General features: G+C 42.0%; 1 protein-coding gene across 3 annotated transcripts in view; it reads right to left on the bottom strand.

Moving 5' to 3' along the window:
* STXBP6 (syntaxin binding protein 6) overlaps positions 1-10183 on the bottom strand; it is a 240928-nt gene extending 230745 nt beyond the window's left edge. Inside the window, exon 1 of one of the 3 annotated variants that reach the window (XM_008961288.5) lies at positions 9874-10183. The gene's annotated coding sequence lies outside the window, so the exon portion shown is untranslated. Of the gene's footprint in view, positions 1-9202; positions 9297-9873 lie in introns of those variants that run through there. The other 2 variants (XM_055097413.2, XM_008961292.4) reach the window with 2 other exon arrangements.
* Between the last annotated feature and the right edge of the window lie 11850 nt (positions 10184-22033).

Below are 22033 nucleotides of genomic sequence, written 5' to 3' on the forward strand. Positions count from 1 at the left end.
CCTAGCCAGAATCTGTATCTTAACGGGATACCCAGGTGACCACACGTACATAAAGGTTTAGAGGCACCGACTTGGGGCATATGGTGACCTGACAAACTCAGAGGCCTAGGGCTAGAGGTCACAGCCTTGCAAAGGTCATACAGTTCAACCTAAATGGCTCCTGTGTGAATGGCCTCACTCCCAGCCTGGGGCCATATGAATGAGCCATGTTTTACACCTGTAACTTTATTTTCCAAACTCAAGTCACATTATTCTGGAACTTGGGGGTGGTCAGAAAGGAGGCAGAGGACAAGGGAGGTAGTTAGAATTGAAGGTGGAAAGGCATGTCTGCTCTCATTTCTCTGCAACTCAGGAAAAGAGGGTAATATTTGAGAGCTAAAGTCTACTGAGGCTGCTACATAGTACTGCAGGACCTTAGACAAAAGTCACTTCACCTTTCTCTATCTCAGTCTTTTCAAGTGTAAAATAGAGATAAGTAACAGTACCTACCTCTGAGAGTGTGTTGTAGGATTAAAGGAATCGACATTTGTAAAGTGCTTAGAACCATGTATTATGTTAGCATATGATAATGTATAGGTAGTATTAAATAAAAATTTATTATTTTTATGTCATGGAGTTGGTTTCTCTCTGATAAAGAAACAAAAAATAATAGACTAGATAGTGAAGGGGAATCACAGAAGAAAAGCAGCTCAACATATGTTTATTGATTCTCTACTGTATGACAGACACGCATAGTTTGTATCCTCTGGGATACAAAAATGAAGATCCTTGTCTTTGAAGGAGTTCACAATCCAGTGGGGACTGAAAGCAAAGGCTGTCCCTAAAGCCGATGTCTTCATTCAAGATTCCTGTTCCATCTTTTAAAATCAACTATTAGATAGACCAGTAAGTATGTGGTTGCCAATGACAAAAAAGGATCTGAAGTCTCATTTCTCAGTAGTGAAATTGGGAGAAATGTCTACTTTATTAGCTTTAAGCTCCTTATATAAGTGCCAACTTCCTATATTCAAGGTAGACAGTTTAAAAAGAAAAAACGGGGCCGGGCGCGGTGGCTCACGCCTGTAATCCCAGCACTTTGGGATGCCGAGGTGGGTGGATCACCTAGGTCAGGAGTTCGAGACCAGCCTGGCCAACATGGTGAAACCCAGTCTCTACTAAAAATACAAAAAATTAGCTGGGCAGTGGTGGTGGGCGCCTATAATCCCAGCTACTCAGGAGGCTGAGGCAGGAGAATCTCTTGACCCCGGGAGGCAGAGTGAGCATGTGATCGTGCCATTCCACTCCAGCCTGGGCAACAAGAGCAAAACTCCATCTCAAATAAATAAATACATAAATAAATAAATAAAAATAAAAAAAATATATTGTTATAGTGGATAAGGATTTAATCTTAAAACAACTTGCTTCAGGAACACCCAGCTTCATATTCCCAGCTCCTTCTCAGCAGCAGGACTGCTTCCTTATTGCTCTTTAATGATAGGGTAGATTAAATTTTTCAAGAATAATATTAACTTCTTAACCACCAGTTACTGCTGGCTTTCAGCTTAGACTGTACAAAGTCAACATATTTCTAGGCAGCCTACAAACAAAAAACAGCTCACTGATATACGCCCTATCTGACCAAGCTTAGTCACCAGACAGCGGTTATGGAAAGTGACTAGACTGCAGCACACATATTCACCTGCCAGAGGAATCAGATAATTCTCACTTCCAAATGACACGGCCACCTCTACCTTCCAGAAGGGCAGTGAGTCCCAGTGAAGCCTAGTGTATGAGGCTTCAACCCAAATATCTTATCTTTGATTACCTGATGTCGATGCAACAGCAGTTCAAATGCTCTGCCCTGGCATTGTAACAAAGTAAACAATCTCATTCTTCAAAGTCATCAGGCGTTAAAGACCCCAACCTGACAATCCATGCAAGAGTCAAACAAGAAGGTGGAACAGGGTCTCAAAGGGTACAATTACTACCCTTAGGAAAGCAATAAACATCAGGCTGTGAAGACTGGAAACTAGTTTGATTTATTGCACTTGTGGCTTTGTTAGTTTAATTCTTAAAAACTATTTGTACGTATTGTTTCCCAGAAGAAAGAGGATCCATCAACTTAATTGAAATGTAAACACAATCTCCTATTTCCTTCCACTTCAAATGATGATAAAGGAAACAGAAACAGAAAAAATTTAACAAGCCACCAACTCACCTTGGGTAACCTATGAGGATGTAATTCCCCAAGCCAGCACTGTAGAGTAATAGCATATACTTTACAGAGGTGCTTCATCTTACAGCTCATAATGTCCTCATGCCAATCCCATAAGAAGGCAAGCCAGCCGGGATTAGTGCCCGTCCCAAAAGCAACAGAGGAAGCAGAGGCTGGTGAGGGCAAGGGGCACAGGCTCCAGGTGGGAGAATCACAGTCATGTATTTTGTTCCTTACTCCTTACCATAGAATTCTTGATCTTTGTGGGCAGGAGAAGGTCAATAACATTTAGCATTTCAGGCACATGATGCTAGATACATTTCTACCTGCTTGGTCTTACTCTGATCGTACAGATAAGAAACTGTGGCGCAGATGTTAATTAACTTGCGCAAGGTCATGCACACGTTAATGGTAGAGCTATGTTTCACACTCGGCCCTGTCCCATTCTGAAGCCATCTTCTCTAAACTGTATCAGCTTCTACTCAAAGTGTGATCCACTCGACAGCAGCATCTGCATCAGGGAGAGCTTGTTAGAAGTGCAGAATCTCAGGCCCCATCCCAGACCTACTGAATCAGAACCAGCATTCTAACAAAATCTCAAGAGGCCCTGTGGCACCACACTGTTAAAGAGAGAAGAATGTCTACCCAAAGGCCAACGGTGTCAGCTCCAGCGGTGTTAAACCTCATTTAGTATCATGCCTCTTGGACCCAAATACGTTGATGTTCACGTAATGCTGAGCACCACATGAACCCTCTTTAAATAGAGATTTTTTAAAAAGAGGGAGGAGGCAGTCTTGACAGAGTTCTACAAACAAATTAGAAGATGACACTAAAATGTCTATCACAGTCAGATCTTAAGGGGGAAGCTAAACTGAAACTGCAGAGTCAGCATGCCCTCTGGTGGATCACAAGGAAGCCTGAATAGGGAATTTGTCTCTGGAGGAAAATCCAGAAACACACTCAGATATGAAGATGACAAGGCACTTGCCATGAAAACGATCCCACTGACTCAGGAGCAACTTGGAACAAAATCCTTTTAATTCAGGTAGTAAACTTTCGAATGAGAGAGTAACAAGAGCATTCTAGAAAGCCAAAGACAAACAAGGAGAAAGGAATAATCCAGATATTTTTTCCCAATAGCAGAAAATTTAACCTGAAACTGAAACCCTATTTCTGGAGTTGTCTCATCATTTTTTTTAAAAAAACAAAAAACAAAAAACTCTCCTTTGGATGCAACTACCTTCTTCCTATTTTAAAAAATTTAATAATTCATACACCATAAAATTCACTCTTTTAAAGTGTGCAACTCAGTAGTTTTCAGTGTATTCAAAAAATTGTGCCATCATCACCCTATCTAATTCCTGAACATTTTCATCACCCCAAAAAGAAACCTCAGACCCATCAACAGTCTCTCCCCATTTCTCCCTCTTCCAACCCCTGGCAATCACTAATCTACTTCTGTCACTGTGGATTTTCCTATTGCGTACACTTCATAATGGAATCATGTAAATACATGGTCATTTGTATCTGGCTTCTTTCACATAGCATGTTTTCAAGGTACATCAATGTTGTAGCATGAATCAACATTTTGTTCCTTTCTATGTTTGAATAGTTTTCCTTGCATGGATGTACCATATTTTGTTTATCCATTCAGCAGCCGATGGATATTTGGGTTGTTTCCACTTTAGGGCTATTAAGAATAAGGCTGCTGGCCAGGCGCAGTGGCTCATGCCTGTAATCCCAGAGGTCAAGGCAGGTGGATTGCTTGAGCCCAGGAGTTCGAGATCAGCCTGGGCAACATGGTAAAACTCTATCTCTGCCAAAAATAAAAAAATTAACTGGAGGTGGTGGCACATGCCTGTAGTCCCAGCTACTCGGGAACCCAAGGTGGGAGGATTGCTTGAGCCTGGGAGGTCGAGGCTGCAGTGAGGAGAAATTGTGCCACTGCACTTCAGCCTGGGAGACAGAATGAGACTCTGCCTCAAAAAAAAAAAAAAAAAAAAAAAAAAAGGAATACGGCTATGAATATTCATATTTTCATGAACATGTTTTCAGTTCTCTTGTGTAGCTATCTTGGAGGGGAATTGGTCATTAGGAAGCCAATATTTAACATTTTGAGGAACTGCCAAACTGTTTTCCCAAGTGGCTGTTCGGTTTTACATATTCACCAGCAATCTAATGTAGGAAGCTTCCAATTTCTCCACATTCTCCACCTGGCCGTCCTGGTGGGTGTGAAGTGCCATCTCACTGTGGTTTTGATTTGCATCCCCCTAATGACTAATGGCACAGGAACACTTCCATGCCCCCGTCCAGTTCCAGGCACCCCTGACTGCTTTCATCCTGAGTGTTGCGCCTCCACTCCTGCAACCAGCTGTCCAGTCCTCTCTATAACTCGTCTGCTACTTCAACGGATTTACAGAATCAAAAAACTTTTTGTTTTGTTTTTGGGACAGGATATTACTCTGTTGCCCAGGCTGGAGTGCAGTGGCACGATCAGGGCTCACTGCAGCCTTGACCTGCTGGCATTACAGGCATGAGCAACCAAGCCTGGGCTTAATAGGTTCTTTGACCACCACCACAGATTCAGTAAATCTCGCACTGTGCTGGGCACAATCCATTTTGTTGTATGCTCTGAAAATTATTTATATGCAGGCACAAATGCAAGTCTTTACTCCTGCTTCATTATCCCTCCAACCTAAAATGTCCCTTATCTATCAAAGAGTGCTATCCACCATTTATATTATCACAGTCCAGCTCCTTCGTGGAGACTTTCTTAGCCACTACAGCTTAAAATGTTCTTCTCTACTCTGAAATAAAAAATAAGTAACCACTTATAGAGTTAATTAATTAATAGCCATACTTAATGAATGTCCCTATATTTTCAGGATATACTAGGTGAAACCATCCCACCCACAATATTAAATCACATATTAAAATTGTGGTTTGTGCTAACTCAGTAATGGAGTCCTAAAAGATACATATATAACCTCAGAAAATTCTGTATTCTGGGAAACACTGACTTGAATAAATGTAACCAAGTTTTTGTCGTTGATATAGTTAACTATAGTACTTCTCATAGTCTTTGATATAATGATGCCCATGTTGAGAATCTCTACAAGAGGAAAAAAAAATAATAGGCAGTGCTTCCCAAATGGATTTGCCCTTTATAAGAGCACACTGATTAATACTCACCCCAACAGCACTTTACCCAACATATTCTCGGAACTGCTGAGCTAACTGCTCAGCAATTCTATCAGCTGGACAGCACTGTGTAGAAACCATATTTTCTACCAGAATAAGGAACTAACCTTGCTTTGTTTGAGGATGTCATCAATTGATAGTCACTACACTAACATACTAGGTTACAGAAGAAAAAAAAAACTGCACATTAAATGCGTTCATACTTTTTTTTTTTTTTTGAGATGGAGATTCACTCTTGTTGCCCAGGCTGGAGTGCAATGGCACGATCTCGGCTCACTGCAACCTTCGTCTCCCAGATTCAAGCAATTCTCTTGCCTCAGCCTCCCGAGTAGCTGGTATTACAGGTGCCCACCACCACATCCAGCTAATTTGTTTTTGTATTTTTAGTAGAGACAGGGTTTCACCATGTTGGTCAGGCTGCTCTTGAACTCCTGACCTCAGGTGATCCACCCGCCTCAGCCTCCCAAAGCACTGAGATTACAGGTGTGAGCCACTGCGCCTGGCCTAAATGTGTTCATAATTTTTAAGATCCATCTGGGCTTCTGAAATCAGAAAAAGAATGTATCTTAGAAATGAGCTAGTGCAGTATAACTAGTGTTTTAGTTTAAAAGCACCCTCTAGGAACATAGAGAATAATGCTCTAGGAATGGGCCCTGACTCTCTGTGACTCAGTAATAACAGTCCTAATGACCAAAAAGAAATAAAGTGTCATAATGACCGTCTCACAACAGACTTATTAAAGGGAGCAAAGATACCATGTACTGAGAAAAGTGAACAACAGTGATAAGAGGCTGCCCTCAAAGCATGGGTAACACCCAAAATATAAACATCAGGTTATGGGAAGAAATTTTAAAATAGAAATGTTCCCTACTTATACTAAGTGGGAAAAACCAATGAAATTAGCTAATGAATCTTAAGAGTGACAACCAGAAGGCTGTTCCTTCACCAAGTGCTGATTGCTGTCAGGAAGACAGGTTTGGGCCTGGAAGTTTTATCTACTAAAACACTAAGTGTACACTTGAGTTTTTTAAAGGTTTCTGATTTACTGATAGGTTTCTCTAGTGCTAATCATTTTAAAACTAAAACAAAGCACAAATGGACAGCTGAGATAAAGCATGACAGTGAGCTGGGATCCCATTTGGCCTAGCAACACAAGAACTAGTTAAGGCACTGACTGACCTCCTCTTATACCTAATTGATTTGGGCGCTACATTATGTAAACTTTATTTCTTCCTTAGGATGTTATTGCAGGAACCCTCCTGACTCAAGCAGGCTCCCACAGCCTCTCTGATGCAAAGCAGTCAAAATTCAAGGCCACAGTCTAGGTCATAGGAAGTCATGGTGAGCTCACAGCACAGGACTATGGCGTGGGGGAAAAGGAAAAGAGCTTAAGATTGGGTTAGGTCCCAATAGTGCTTCATTACAAGCTAGGTTACACAGGACACCACACTAATACTGATCAGCTGCCCCTGAAAGCCAGCCTTCAACCCTCTTAGAGACGAAGAGAGGGTCTCAGCCGCTGCCAATGCCACTACCATTCTCCAGAAGGAATGAAAGGGCTTTGCCAGGTCTAACCACCATGGGACATTTGTCGTGGGGTGTACTTCATGCTCCTTCCAGGGCCTGGGTAAGCTGTCCATTCGGAAAAGACACCACTGCAAATTCTTCTTAAACTTGTTCCCTAGGTGATCTATTCTGTCCTCCAACCTTAAGGTTCAAGCTGTCAGAACTGTACGTAACCTCCTTTCCACAAATGTCTGAGGTTTCTCCAAAAAAGGAAATGGGGTAGTTTTTAGATTTTATAAATTATAAAGGTCACCAATCCGGCACTACCCAAGGGTGATCTAAAGCCTGAGACTACATATTTTACACTATGAAAAGAAGGGGGAATCCTACCTCTTTGTAAAATTCATCCATTTGAAGAGCAATCAGAATTATTAAACCTAGATAATGGTAAGTGGCACAGGCATTGGAACATAAAATGCCTAAGGAGACTTCCCAACACACCCCCAAAGAAACCTTGTCTCTGTATATGAGCTAGTAAAATAATGGCATTTCACAACAAACTTCATCTCTCTTACTATCTCCCACCCCATAAGTTAGTGATTCTATAGGCATGGTCTGTAGCAGCATTAGCATCATCTGGAACTAGTCAGAAATGCAAATTCTTGGGCCTCCACCCTAGACCTAGAGAATCAGAGATTCTGGCAGTATAGCCCAACAGTTTGAGATTTAACAAGCCCTCCAGATGATTCTGATCTGAGAACCACTGCCCTAAGATTAGGGAAGATGCTGCACCTGGGGTGGCTCAGGAGCCCGTGTGAACCCTTTTTAACTGAGTGATAATCTCACCTGTTCTTGCCTTCAATTGATATTGGCTTTTAATCTTCATAGACTGATTTCACAGATTAGGAGTTGAGTCCTTAGTTCAAGGTCACTATTAGAGGTCAAGTCAGAGCTCCATTCCAGGATTTGCTGACTTCTTCATCAGCCTTGAGTTTCAAACTAAGGCCTTTCTGACCGTGCCAATTCTGGGGCCTAGGACTCTCAATGTTGATAAGGCCACCCCAGTCATCTCCTAATCTACATCATGCCGCCTTCCTCAGATAAATATGAGGACTGGAGCTCCAATTCTTAAAATCAAAAGAGATGGATTTGAGGATAGAGAAAGAAAAAGGGTAAACAGATGCTTCCAAAGGCCCAAGCAACTAAACCACTTGGTGAGGAGTGGACAGAGAGGAGAGAAGACCTAGATGTCTTGTTATAATTAAGAATTAGCTCATTCAAAACAACTGAGTGAAGAGCACAGAGACAATATCTAAGACCTGAATGGTGCTTTTAAAGTTTTCTTAGCACTTTTCATTTTCATTATCTCATCTGAGTTTACAACAACCCTGCAATGGAGGGAGGTAAGGCCACGATTATCTCCGTTTGACAGAAGAGAAAACTGAAGTTCAGAGTGACTAATCATTTGTCCATCAGCACTGTCATCAGCTGTAAAGCTGAAACTTGACCTCAAGTCTGTCTGACTCTAGAACTGTATAGTGTATCCACATTATGTGATTCGCACATCTAGAAATCTGCCCCAAAGCAGACTACCCTCAAGGAAAAAGCAAAGAGAAAAACAGGCAGCAGAATGGTGAGCCCCTAAATCCTGGCACTTGAGCAGTGTGAGGGTGTCCCTTTAAGAACGTAACACACAAACCCAACAGCCAAGGTGTTCAGCCAAAAAAGAAAAAAAGAGAGGCATATTTCTAGCCTGCATAATCATTTCTGGACCGATTCCCACTAGCAGCCTCTGAGACGAACAGCGGCTCACAGCCTCGGCTGAAGCTCCTCCACCCCCAGGGTGGCTCTGACTAGTGCGCAGCTCTGACTAGTGTGCAGGCAAAACCCCAAAACTCAAAACAAGAAGTGAAAAAAGTGAAGCCAGGAAAAATTCGTCGGCATCCTCTACACCCTTACAATCCGCACAATGCCAGTTCCAGGGTCCTGGGGTCGCCCGGAAGGCAATCTTAGGAGAGGGTGGAATGAGGTGGAAGTTCCTGCGGACCTACCGACCCTATTCTCTCCCACCCAGTCCCTAGGGAAGCGTAATAGGAAGGGGAGAAGAAGGTTCGTTATGAAATCCTGGGGCCAGAATCAAAGGCAGATACACCCCGGGGACTTTCTCCTAAAGAGCAAGATGTCTTTCCAAATTCTCCACCTGCAGGTCCTGTCCTCTGTGAAGATGAACGGGGTGGGGTGGTGAGGTGGCGGGGTGTTGTAAACCTGAGGAAAGGCTGGAGGGAAAATCGAGCCACCCACCTACTCCAGCCACGTTGCCCGGCGGTGTTGGTGAGGCTCGATGCTGGCGTGCACTGCAAGCGCGAATTCGGAACCTGGCGCCCTTGACCAAGACTGAGATCGGAAAGGGGGCATCGCCCAGGGCCAGCGCCCTGGGGGCAGGGTGCCGTGCCCGCCAGAAAAGCTCGCCTCAGTTTTGGCAATAATGATTTTCCTAGAAGATGCCAGAGTTCGCGAAGATCGGAGTGATTCGCGGATTTCTGTGCTCAAGCTAGAGGCGCAGCGACCCCGAGTTCCCCCACACTGGGAGCCTCGGGGCGGCATTCTCGGGGCCCATCCCATCGCGGGGACGGTGCGGAAAAAAAGGCTCCATCCTCAACTTTCTCGGAGGAAATCGCTCCGTTCCGCGGCTTGCCCAATACTGCCCGCACAACGGGTCCCAGGGTTGGAGAGAACCAGGGACACGAGTCCCTCTCTGCGCGCACAAAGCAGCTGCGCCGGGGCGCGCGGCCCCCTCTCCCGCCACCCGCCAACTTGGAAGAATCTCTCTGGGCGCCTGCCTACTCCCCTGGCCTCACAGCCACCCGCCTCGGACGGAGCGCCAGGCGCCCCAACAGCCGTGGCGGCTGCAACCGCATCTCCCGGGCTTGGCCTCCGCCCTGACCGCCTGGCTTCCCTCGCCCCGGTCCTACCGTGCAGCCTGGCTCGCGCCCCAGCCGTGCCAGTGCGCGGCACGCGTCCCAGAGCACGAGGCTCCTCCCCGGGGGGCTGCCCCGCGCGGGGCTCCGGGCTCCGGACAAGGCTTAGCCGGCCCGGGTGCTGGCTCGCCGCCGCTCGCGGCTCCCGCGCCGGCTCCTGCTGCCGCGCGCGAAAAGGGAGGGGTTGGGGGGAAACTCCCGGCAACTCCAACTCCGGGCGCTGGAGCTCCAGCTGCAGCCGCGCGCCCGCCCGCCGCCGAGTGCGAGCGCCTGCGAAGCAAACCTGCCCCCGCGGCCGCCTCTGAGCATGCTCAGTGCCGCCGTGGGCGAGCCCGAGAGCCCTGGCCCGGGGCAAAGAGCAGCGGCTAGGGGCTGGGGGCTGGGGGCCCGTACCCGCGACCCGCCCCAGGCCTCGGAGCGCGGAGGTGGCGGAGGAAGGGAAAGGCCAATGTAGGGGCGGGGGCCCTGAGCCAAAGACCCGGGAGAAACCGATCTGGGTGCAAGAGCCGGTGCGACTTTCACGGCTTGTGGGAAGTTTGTGGGCTAGAAAGGTGGGCTGCTTCTGTGAGCTTCTCTGTGAGACTATATTCGAAAGGACAAACAGGAAACATTTTTTTTTTCTCTAGGAAAAAACGAATAGACCCAGCCGATGGGTTTTTATCCTGTGCGCTCCTTCCTTTATTCTTACGATAGCAAACTCAAAGAGCTAATGGGGCCTGACAGGCACTGTAACTGGGGGAAGGCGAACTGGAGAGAGCTCCGAAGGCAGGGCCGCTTATCTGCTCTCAGGGTCCCTTGCTATCGGGCAAGAATTAGACCTAGTGTTGCTAGATTTTCTGATTTTTCCAGAAATGACGGAGTATATTCATGTACAATATCCTGATTTGTAAAATCTTGATAACAAATTCAATTTTCTCAAAACACCCTGGACTAAACAAAACATATCTGCGTCCCCTCCCTGCTGAACCCCCCAGACAGTGATTTGAGCATTGTGATTCTGCACTCTTTTAGCGAAGTGGTGCTGAGTGCTCACTGTGGTTTGGGAAAGTGCTGGAAAGGATCCAAGATGATTCAGAATATCTTCGAAGTACTACTAGTTACTAGGGGAAATGGGTTTTCCTGACAGTACAGCGCTACACTTAAATGCTGGAGCGTTCAAGAAGAAAGACGTTACTAATGTAGAAAGCGGTTGTTAAGAACTAACTTTTGGGAAACATCATTAGTAAAAGTATCTGAGTGGGGAGTCACTGCAGGGCCGATAACAGTGCCCCGGAAGGCACTTTTGAGCCTGAAGCAATAGGAAAAACCCCTAAACTTACCCTGTCTTTATTTAAAATTTTGATATTTTTCATCATGCATTTTTGATATTAATTTTGATTTTTTAAATATTCCATTAAAATATTAACCTTGATTACTGAGTTCTTTGGTGAACCTTTAAATGCTGTGACTCACCTCACCCTAGCCTGGCCCTGTTGGGGTGTTAGATGGTGGTACACAGACCTGCTTGTTTGGAGTGCAAGGGGTAAGCATTAGCATAGTGAAATAGGAAAGAGGGTTTGAGCTGTGGATGGGGGCTCAGGCAGAAGTCCTGACTGTCAGTCTGTGGCTCCTGCACTTTATTTGTAGACTACGTGGAGATAGCAGAGATGCTGGGGGAGGAGACAATCCAAACTGAATTCTGTGAAGATGGACAGGGCAGCAGACCCAGGAAGATGGTTTGGAGGGGAAGAATGGGAGAAACGGGGATACCTAGGATATCATAAAACTGATACCCTAGGTATCCCCATTTGGTAGCTACAGTTTTATGAAAATCAGAGAAAATTGCCTGAAAAAGTAAGTTTCTTTTGCTCTGCCTATCTCTGTAGAGACATGTCATGGGGCTACCTTAGTGCCAATGAGTAGGACGCCGGGGTCCTGGTCTAAACCTCAGCCATTCCCCTACCAGGCTTCCATGGGCAAGTGGCTCAACCTCTAAGCTTCACTTTCCTCATCTGTGGAAGGGAAAACAATTCTCATGGCGTTTTTGTGAGAATCCAAAGAAATATATGTCTAAAGGCTTTGAAAATGTTGAGAGTTCTTACCTACATGTCATCTATGTAAAATTTGAATTGAAATAAGGGCCTTTTTGCTTGACAAAAGTTCTAAGTAGCAAGCTTCTTTAATTTGGCAAGCCTTTCTAATGTGTTGGGATGATATTTACAAAACTTTGGAATCAGCTTTTGGGTAACTAAATAATTTTGTGAAGTAAGATACTACTGTACTAGCTTCTATTGCCAGTCATCTCCCTCTACTACCTTCCTTTTTTTATCTTCACTTGCCTCTTTTTGTTCTCAATATTGCAGATCTAGTCAAGAGGACTCTCTCCCTCTGTACAAAGTGTTCTTTAACTCATGTACCGGTCATCACGGTAGTGTCTGCCTCAAACACCTGGGACCTACTTTAGTGTGGGAGGTGATTCTCCCTGCAGGTAGGTAACCTAATCTGTTGCTGCATTCATGGAGAACAAACCACTGCTTATCTATGGGAAGCATTTTAAGCATGCAGACCTCTCAAAGAAAACAAAAAAACAAAAAAAACCTTGGATGTTTAAACAAGAAGCCTTCCAGAAGTCATGTAAAGGAGGAAGTACCTAGCCCAGGATCTGTCACATAACAAGTAGTTACAAATATTTGCAGAATAAATAGCAATTTCCATCGTCAAAGTCTTCTGCATCTGTTTCACCTCCCACAGTGCCTAGTAATATTTTTTTTTAATCACAATAATGGTAAGGTCATAAAGAAGAACAAGAAGAACAGGAACTAAACATTTATACAGGGAGAGGTTCTGTACTTTAACAAGTAAAATGCTTTGCTTACATTTCAAATTGTATTTTTAATTCTTGTTAGCAAATAATACATGGTATTTTAAAAAAGTTCAATGAACAAAAGCTCAGTACAAGAAAAAGCAAATTTCCCTTCTCAAGAAAGACTAATGTTGCCTGTTTCTTGCATATAGTTATAGAAATACCCTATGCATGTGAGAGCAAGCATAGTCATTTTCTTTTCCATAAAATCTAACCATGAAATGATAGAACTGAAAAAGACCTTATGGTTCATCTAGATGTTAAGTTAGAGGCTTTTAAATTGCTATTCTGGGAAAGAAAAGGAAAACCTAAAAGCGATCTTCCCCGTGTCATAAGTAAACTCATGGTTGTAAGGATGCCAGATCACGTGGCAAAACCCTCCGTGTGAACATTAATCACTTTAAGTGATACAAGGGAAAACTGAGTTCACCTAAAGTTGCCCTGAAACCCATAATGCCCACTGTCGACCTCAACCTAAAACACCCATGGATATAGATGTCTTAGGTTCCCTATGGCTGTTGAAGGAAGTGCTGTCTAAATAACAAATGGAATAAATTGACATGGACACAGAGGGCTTGATCTGGAATTGGGTATTATAATGTGACTATTTTGAACAGCATCTCTTATGCATCATCAATCACAGTATGTCTTCAAGACTAGTAAAGTCTATATTTAAAATTTTTTTCTGCTACATGGTGTAGCAAGTAGCTTTTCAAATTCTTCATTCTGATGATGTAATTTCAGATAAGACATTTAGGAAGTCATCAGCTTATTAACTTTTGGGTTGAACCATATGAAACTGCCGTTTTTATTGGTCATAGTTTCTAAAATATTGGAAATTTCAAATGTTCCATCTTCATTATATTCCTCAAAGTTAGTCCTTGTTCTAGAGCTGTAAGAGGACTTCCTTTAAGCTTTTTAGAATATCACATTTTCCTGCAAGAGCTATGTCACTAAGCTAGTTCCAAAAAACCTATTTAATGTTTGTGGTTTGTAATGGTACCAGATTCACATCTGGTCCTAGGAGCTGAGCCTATTCTGTTCAACAGGGTCAAGAAAAAGAAAGAAATTTCTCTTCCTCTCTTGAGGGGTATAGCACCGGCCTTTCTGGGCCTTGAAATAGGTGAAAATAATAATTATTTTCCTTTCTGCTCTTTTTGCACCTTACTTCTCCAATATTCTCCTGAAATCCTTTTTCCTGCACCTATTGTCCTCATTCTGTCTGGCCTTTTTCTATCTCAATCAGCTTGTCTTTGCTCTTTATTCTTAACAATCAGCATTCATTTAGTATGCTGCAAGTTGGAACTAAGTAAAATAATTTGATTAAATGAATTCACAGTCGTGTGCAAGACTATCTGCCGTTCCAAAGACATGTGCAATTTTAAGAGTATCTTGTAGTTGCAAATGAACACTTCCATAAGAAACTTTTGGAGTTTGAAAAATGACTAGAGAAAGAATCCTGGTAGTGAGGGGCAGAAATAATATATTGAGGAGCAGGAATTTTTGGTTCAGTTCCCCATTTTTCTACATTTTGTAATTTCTTCTCACCCTTTTACTTTAAAAATATGGATCCTTTTAAAGTTTAGGATTTCATTTTGACTTTCACAATGGCTGTCTTGCCAGTAGCAGTGAGCACCTCCAGACTAGGGAGAGGTCTGCGCCTACTGTATGTATGTGCCATTTGTAAATTGGGAATGAAATGTGTCACTTCTGGTAACATCGGTATGATGGGATCTGGGAGACCTTCGGAATTCAGATGGGCTTATGGAGCTTATATTTGGGACCCTATTCTGTTTCCTATACAATTACCCTTGGTCTGTGGTTTTATCCTTTAAGGGTTCTAGCTGTCTATAACTGGAGTCCACCTTCTTTTTTGACTGAGGTGACATGGTCCACATTTTATCTCTAATTTACTAAACATATAGTTCCTTCTCTGCTCTGCTTTTAAGAGTCAAGATAAATATTGACTGCTGATATCAAATTTGGTGAGCTTTGGCCCACTATCATTCACTATAAGATGGAACATTTCTGAGATATGTGGCAAACTGTGGTTCTCATTTCTTCCTTCTCACCTTTATCGGTTTTCCACTGTTCTCCAAGCTTCTTTCTAGTTTTCTAATTATATTACTTTATTCCTGAAACTGCATCAGCTTTCATATGCCAGTGTTTATAAGTAAGACATAGATTAGAAGGAGAGATAGCTCTTTGGGAAAAAAACAAAAGAAAGCCGTTTTTTCTTGCAAAAGACGTGGTTACATCCTGAACTTGGTTGCTCTGTAATCATTTTATATTTCTCAGCAACACCCTTTCAATCAGATTATTAGTTCCTTGAGTGCCAAGAACAAGTCTTAAAGATCTTTGATTACCTCATCAAACACCTAGCACAGAGGAAAGAGCCAATCAACAAATAACAGTTACAACTTGTTATCATTCAGGTGAGTCATTGGGGACAGGAGACAAATAGTTCATTTTAGAGATAAGGAATCTGATATTTAGAACACACACATAAATGTAAAATTACATCTGTGATAAGTTACACAATCAAAAGGTACATTGCGCTATTAAAAGTGCGTAGTAGACGTTGGGTGCAGTGGTTCACGCCTATAATCCCAGCACTTTGGGAGGCCAAGGTGGGTGGATCACCTGAAGTCAGGAGTTCAAGACCAGCCCGAGCAACATGGTGAAACCCCATCTCTACTAAAAATACAAAAATTAGCTGGGTGTGGTGGTACAGGCTTGTAATACCAGCTACTTGGGAGGCTGAGGCAGGTGAATCACTTGAACCTGGGAGGCGGAGGTTGCAGTGAGCCGAGATCGTGCCACTGTACTCCATTCTGGGTGATAGACTGAGACTCTGTCAAAAAAAAAAAAAAATTTGTAGTAGAAACAGTGAACAGAACAAAGGAAAAGAAGACTGTTTTGAAGAAATGATTAAGCTAAGGTCTGCAGGATAAATCTGAAGTAGTTAAATAGGCAAAAAAAAAAAAAAAAAAGCAAAGAGAATTTCAGGCAGAGAAAATAGCATATACAAAGGCACTATGGTGGAAGGATGTATGTAAAGGTTGGAAGGAATCTTAAAGGTCTTTAAGTTTGACCTGTTGCCAATCCCACAGACTTTTCTATGTAACCCAACATCTAATAAGGACAGCTGCCACAAAAAGCAAACTGTCCTCAGCAAGAGACACCAAGAAATCTGGTATTAGGAGGCACCATGCCGTGGTACAAAGTGTATGGATTTTATATTGGATAAATGTGGGTTTGAAATTCTGTTCCAACTCCTTGCTTTATGATCTTCTACAACTTTTCTGTCAGCTGTCTTATCTCTAAAATAGGCATATTAAGATCTATTTATAGTTGTAATTGGAGGATTAAAAGGGAGCACATATGTAATATGCTTAGAACAGTATCTGGCCCACGGCAAATGCTGAATAAATATTGCACTTTCATCCCATGACCACTCATCTTGGTAACTTCAAGAAAAATGGAAGGGGGAAACCCAGAGTGTGTTTTGAATTTCCAGTCTGAGCTGTTTCTTAGAAGCCTTGCCTTTGCCACAGGCAATCCTCTTTTACTCTACAGATGGAATATAGCATTTCTTTTTTCACACACAGAAAATGTTATATACATAGAAAGTGCTTTAAAAAAATTTCTACCTTCTCTTGTCCAGATATCCTAGTGTTTCCACCTATTACTGTATTTCCAAATACAAGCTCAAAAAGAGTAGACTAATAGTTTAGAGATTTCATTATTTACGTTTATGAAGTTATGACTCAAGATGTGACTAGTTCTGGATTGTGGTCATAAATAGTTACATGTGGCTCTTCTTCCCTTATTTCTAGAATTGCTTGAATTAGAAGTGTTACAGAATAATATCCAGCAGAAAAATAAAAACATACAAAGGCTGTTTTAACCACCCTCTGCAGCAGCAAGGCCTCTATCTTAATGCAGACATGGTTTGTTGTATTAAGTTTGGAGTTTGGTAGACTGAACCATCCTAATTACTGCTTCCTTTATTTCAGCAATATTTTTGAAAGACCTATTTTTGGGTTAAAATTACTCTGTCTCCACCAAGAGCCAGAAGAACTGCTAGACTTTGAGCTAACAAAGAATCCCTTATTCTGCTAGGACACAAGTGAGTCAGTGACCACACAGAGTTTCTGTGCTGTTGGTTTGGAGATGATGGAATGATGCAGTCCACCTGCAGTCTGAGATGGAGAGGTCTTCTATATTACAAATGCAGGGCAGCTCCTTCTGTTCTGTTTATTAGGGTCCCTGACCCCTGCCAAAAGGCTAACAATGAGAGAAGCACTGCTGCTCTGTCCTCAGAAACTTTCCAGGCCCCATGGACCTGCACAGCCAGATTCGTGGCCCTATAATTTCCCACTGCATCTGCCCCATCTTGGAAACATAAGGCCTAGAATGTTGTTATTCAAAGTGCACTTCTTGGACTGGCAGCTTCAGCATCATCCTGGGAGCTTGTAGAAATGCAGACTCTCCCACCTAGCCCAGACCTGGTAGATCAGAATCTGCACTTTAACAAGATCTCCAGGTAATTCATTTACATATTAAAGTTTAAGAAGCACTGCCCTCGCTAGGATACCCAGCCAGAAAGACTGGAGAAAAACAAAAAGCACTTCAAAAGTGAAATCAATTTTCTTTGCCCTGATGCCCTTTCTTACTCCAATTTCCAGGCCCCATCTCTGTGTAGCTAAATCCTCCCCTTTTTTTGAGCTGCCTGAAATGCCTCTTCTGCAGAAATCTTCACTGATAGAGTCAGCCGGCGGCATCTCCCACTCATTTACCTGTATATTTTTCCTTTGGTTCTTACCATGGTTTGCTTCTTACACTGTACAGGTATCTATTCATGGGTCTAATCTGTCTTGCTTGAGGCCTTGCTGGAACCTTCTTTATACTCTCTACAGTGTCTAGCAGGGCAGTCCCAGAAAAACAAACAAACAAACAAACAAAAACTTATTTATTTATTGAAAGGAAGGAAAGAAGAGAGGAGAGAAAGAGCTCAATGAGTGTAGTACATAGCTCTAGAAAATTGAGTTCAGCCCTGGGGGTGGACTTGAGCCTGTTTGATACAGGAACCCAGGAACCATGTTATATCTATCCCAGAAGAGCCCCCATTAACTGTGGGCATGGAACTATCCCAGTTTTGCAGGAGCTACTGGCCTGGATCAGACCCGAATTCACCTCATCACAACACTCCCCAACCAGACCTGGCCAAAATCAGCCTACCCTCTCTTTCTGGAAGTAGAATAAAACTTCTGTTTGCTAGGGCCTTGACCTCTGGCTTTAAGCATGCTGTGGACTCTCAAAGGATTACCCTCTTTCCCTACGTTTTGTCTCATGTCTATTCCCACCTAAGAGTTAATATATTAGTTTATTTCTTTAAAAAACGTATTTTGGGAAAGCTTTTTCAGTTTCTGGCATCTTTTCTTTATAAAGAAACCTTTTTGAAAAATATTTAGTTTTTATAATTCAAGTTTTGTAATGCCTCATTGAGTAAAGGCAATGAGTTTCTGGCTGCAACTTACAAGTTAAAAGAACAAGTCATGGCTGGGCATGATGGCTCATGCCTGTAATCCCAGCATTTTGGGAGGCCAAGGAAGCAGGATTGCTTGAACCCAGGAGTTGGAGACCAGCCTGGGCAACAGAATGAGACCTCATCTCTACAAAAAAATTTAAAAAAAATTTGCTAGGCATGATGGTGTGTGCCTGTAGTCCCAGATACTTGGGAGGCTGAGGCTGGAGGTTTGCTTGAGTCTGGGAGGTTGAGGCTGTGGTGAGCCATGATCACAGCCACGATCACACCACTGCACTGTAGCCTAGGTGACAAAGAAAGACCATGTCACAAAAAAAAGGAAAGGAAAAGAACAAGTCATTTCGTCACTTTTAATTGATAGCAGACTCAATTAAAAACTTTGATCTAGATTAGACATACGATGCCATATTTATGATAAATCTATCTTCCCAACAGATATCCCAGTGTCACTATAATTTTATTACACATAAAGTATAATGGGCAATGCTCCTAGGACTTACAAGAAATTAGACTTCACTAGTGTTGATACAGTTGCAATTCATACAATTAGTATGACCCACATGGACAGATTTGTGGCAGGACCTGCAGTTCACATAGAGTAGGCATATTTTCTTTGATAAGCATTTAAAAAGTATGACCAGTTTATCCGAGATGAGTCATTTGGGGGTAATGTAATTTGTTATACTTTCGAAGAAAAATTGGTGATCTTGATCTTATGTGAAAAAAATATTCAGAAGCTGTGATCCTGTGAGTCTCACCTCTGTAAGTTTTCCTCAAGGAGATACTTAAAAAAAAAAGAAACAGCTCTATTATAACAAAGTTATAACAGCAAAAATGGGTAACAAGAAAATGGGGAAATAAGTACATTTTATCATATTTATTTGATGGAATATTATGTATCTTTTATAGATAGTAAATGGGATAACTTACTAGAGCATTTATAAAACCAGCTCAACTGACAATATTCAGAACATAAAATCATATAAAAGTATTATTGCAATGAATCACATATCTAATATTAAAAATTTCTCTAGGTCAGGCACTGTGCTAAACACTGGGGATACAGCTATGAAAAACACGAATATGATTCCCAACATAGACCTCACAGTCTGATGCAGGAGAAAGATATTAAGCAAGTAAACATATAGTTACAACCCATAACTCATGCTGTGAAGTAAGAGTATATTAATATATAACAGGGGGACCTAAGCTGGTTGCAGTGTGGTGGGGGCTGTTCATCAAGGCACCCTCTGAGGAGGTGATGGAAGAATCACAGTTAACCAAGAAGGGACTAGTGGAAGGCTGTCCTAGGTGGAAACACTAGGAACAGAAACCCCAAAGTGGGAAAGGGTCAATGCTACCTCTTTTACAGGAGGGTTTGATATTTCCTCTTTTACAGGAGAAAAAGAAGGACCAGACTGATTGGAACATAATGAGTAAGAGAAGAAAGGTAAAACTGAGGGACCAGGTCATGCAGTGCCTTCAGGATTTATCTTTCTAACCTGCAGGGAAGCCACTGAAGCTTTTCAAGCAGAAGAGTGGGAGGGATGAATTTACATCATAAAACCACTCTTGTGCTATATGGTTAAATGGATTGAAACAAATGAAGAGTAGAAAAAGGGATGCTGGGCATGATGGCTTATGCCTGTCATTCCAGCACTTTGGGAGGCTGAGGCAGGAGGATTACTTGAACCCAGGCATTCAAGACCAGCCTAGGCAACATAGTGAGACCTCATTGCTACAAAAAATAAAAATAAAAAATTAGCCAGGTGTGGTGGCCCCTGCCTGTAGTCCTCAGCTACTCAAGAGGCTGAGGCAGAAGGATTGCTTGAGCCCAGGATGTTGAGGCTAGAGTGAGCCATAATTGCACCACTGCACTCCAGCCTGACTCAGAAAAAGTAGATGAAGGGAAACCACTTTGGGGACCAAAGTGGTTTACCGCTTGGATTGCAGTAATCCAAGCAAGAGAGATGACTGTGGTTTAGACTAGATATGAAACTGTTAAATGAAGAAAAGTAGTCAGATTAAGCTATATTCTAGAGGTAAGAAAAACAAATTTTACTAATGGATTGGGAATAGGGATGAAAACATTAACTATAGTCTTCATATTACTTCCTTAATCCACTGGATAGATAATGATGTCATTCATTTATTTTTTATGCTTGAAAATTTAGGAAGGCAACTGAAAAATCCATTTTGGACAAGAAGTTGAGATCTTGTCAGAAAGCTAAATGGAAGGGTCAAATAGATAGTTTAAAATACATGTGTGGAACTCAGAAAATAGATGTTTGGAAATTATATATTTGTGAGCAATTAGAATTTAGATGGTATTTAGTGCTATAGTATAGAATGATTGTAGAATGACTAGGAAAAAAGCCCATGTTTAGCCACAAGGAACTATACAGAATTAGAAGGTCTTGATGAGGAGGTAGAGCTGTCAAAGGTGACTTGCACATTGGAAAAGTGTTGAGTAATTCTAGAGCAAGGAAAATCGTATTTCAAGATGGAAGGTGTGGTCAACTGTGTTGAATACTGTTGAGAGGTCAGGCAAGATGATGTGCTTCTATGGATAAGAAACAGTTGTTTTATTAAAGTGGTGGTTTTAAAAGTATTTTTATAAGTTTAAACTTTAATCATATCTGATTCATTTAATAGCTCAATTTCAGCAGGATATATTTATTTGATCACCAAGTTCTTTGTGATAATTATTACTTTTGCATCTCTTTATTTTCATTTTATATATTAGTTAACTCTCTTCAATTTAGGATTAAATCTTTGAAAGTTTTAAACCTAGCCGGACATGGTGGCTCATACCTGTAATCCCAGCACTTTGGAAGGCTGAGGCAGGAGGATCACTTGAGAAGTTAGGTTAGAGATCAGCCTGGGCCAAAAAAAAAAAAAAAAAAAAAAACTTAAAAAAAAAAGTTTTAAACCTGCCCAGCTGTCCAGCCTAATAACACACTTTCTAAATGCACAAAGTCCCTATTTTTGCAATAGGCAGCATATAGAATATACAGTTTACTACATATACAAGAATTTGAATAATCTATAACAAATGATCTATTTCTTTTATTATTTATTGAATTTCACCAAAAGTGCTCCTTTCCCTAAAAATGAAAAAAACTACCTTATTCAGATAAATTCTGATCTCAGTTTGACAGATATGCATTAGGCAAAGATGACTGAAAGTATCAGAATAAGATGTTTTTTTTCTTTCTTTCTTCCTTCCTTTCTTTCTTTCTTTCTTTCTTCTTTCTTTCTTTTTCTTTCTTTTTCATTCTGATATTCTGACATTCAGGAACTGAAGAAAGGACTTGAGATGATTTGGCCAGGAAGGACAGGAACTGTTGTTTTCCCAGCTTGGGGAGTAGGAAGGGTGGGATAGGGGAAACTCTCTAACCCTTCACCTCCAACCTGCCACTTATACCTTGACTATTCACTTTTTTCAACATGACTCAGAGTGTCACCACCCTGTGGTACTCATGAATAAAGAAAAAGAAAGAGGAAGGAGCCCTCAAAAGGACTGGCCTTAACAAAATTGGCAAGACTGCATTCACTTCCCCTAACTCTGCACCTTAGGTTTTAATTATGTTGTTATAAAGCATTCTCTCCTCATGCACAAATTCTTCTTGTCAAGAAATCAAATTTATGCAGATTATCTTCTGTATAACTACAACTGTGTTATGTTTACCAGAATCAGCCCAAAGTCACTGCTGCGATGAATGTCTCATGAAACAAAATAGATCTCCTTGTCACTCATT

Source organism: Pan paniscus, chromosome 15 (assembly GCF_029289425.2).
Source record: "Pan paniscus chromosome 15, NHGRI_mPanPan1-v2.0_pri, whole genome shotgun sequence".
NCBI classification, from domain to species: Eukaryota; Metazoa; Chordata; class Mammalia; order Primates; family Hominidae; genus Pan; species Pan paniscus.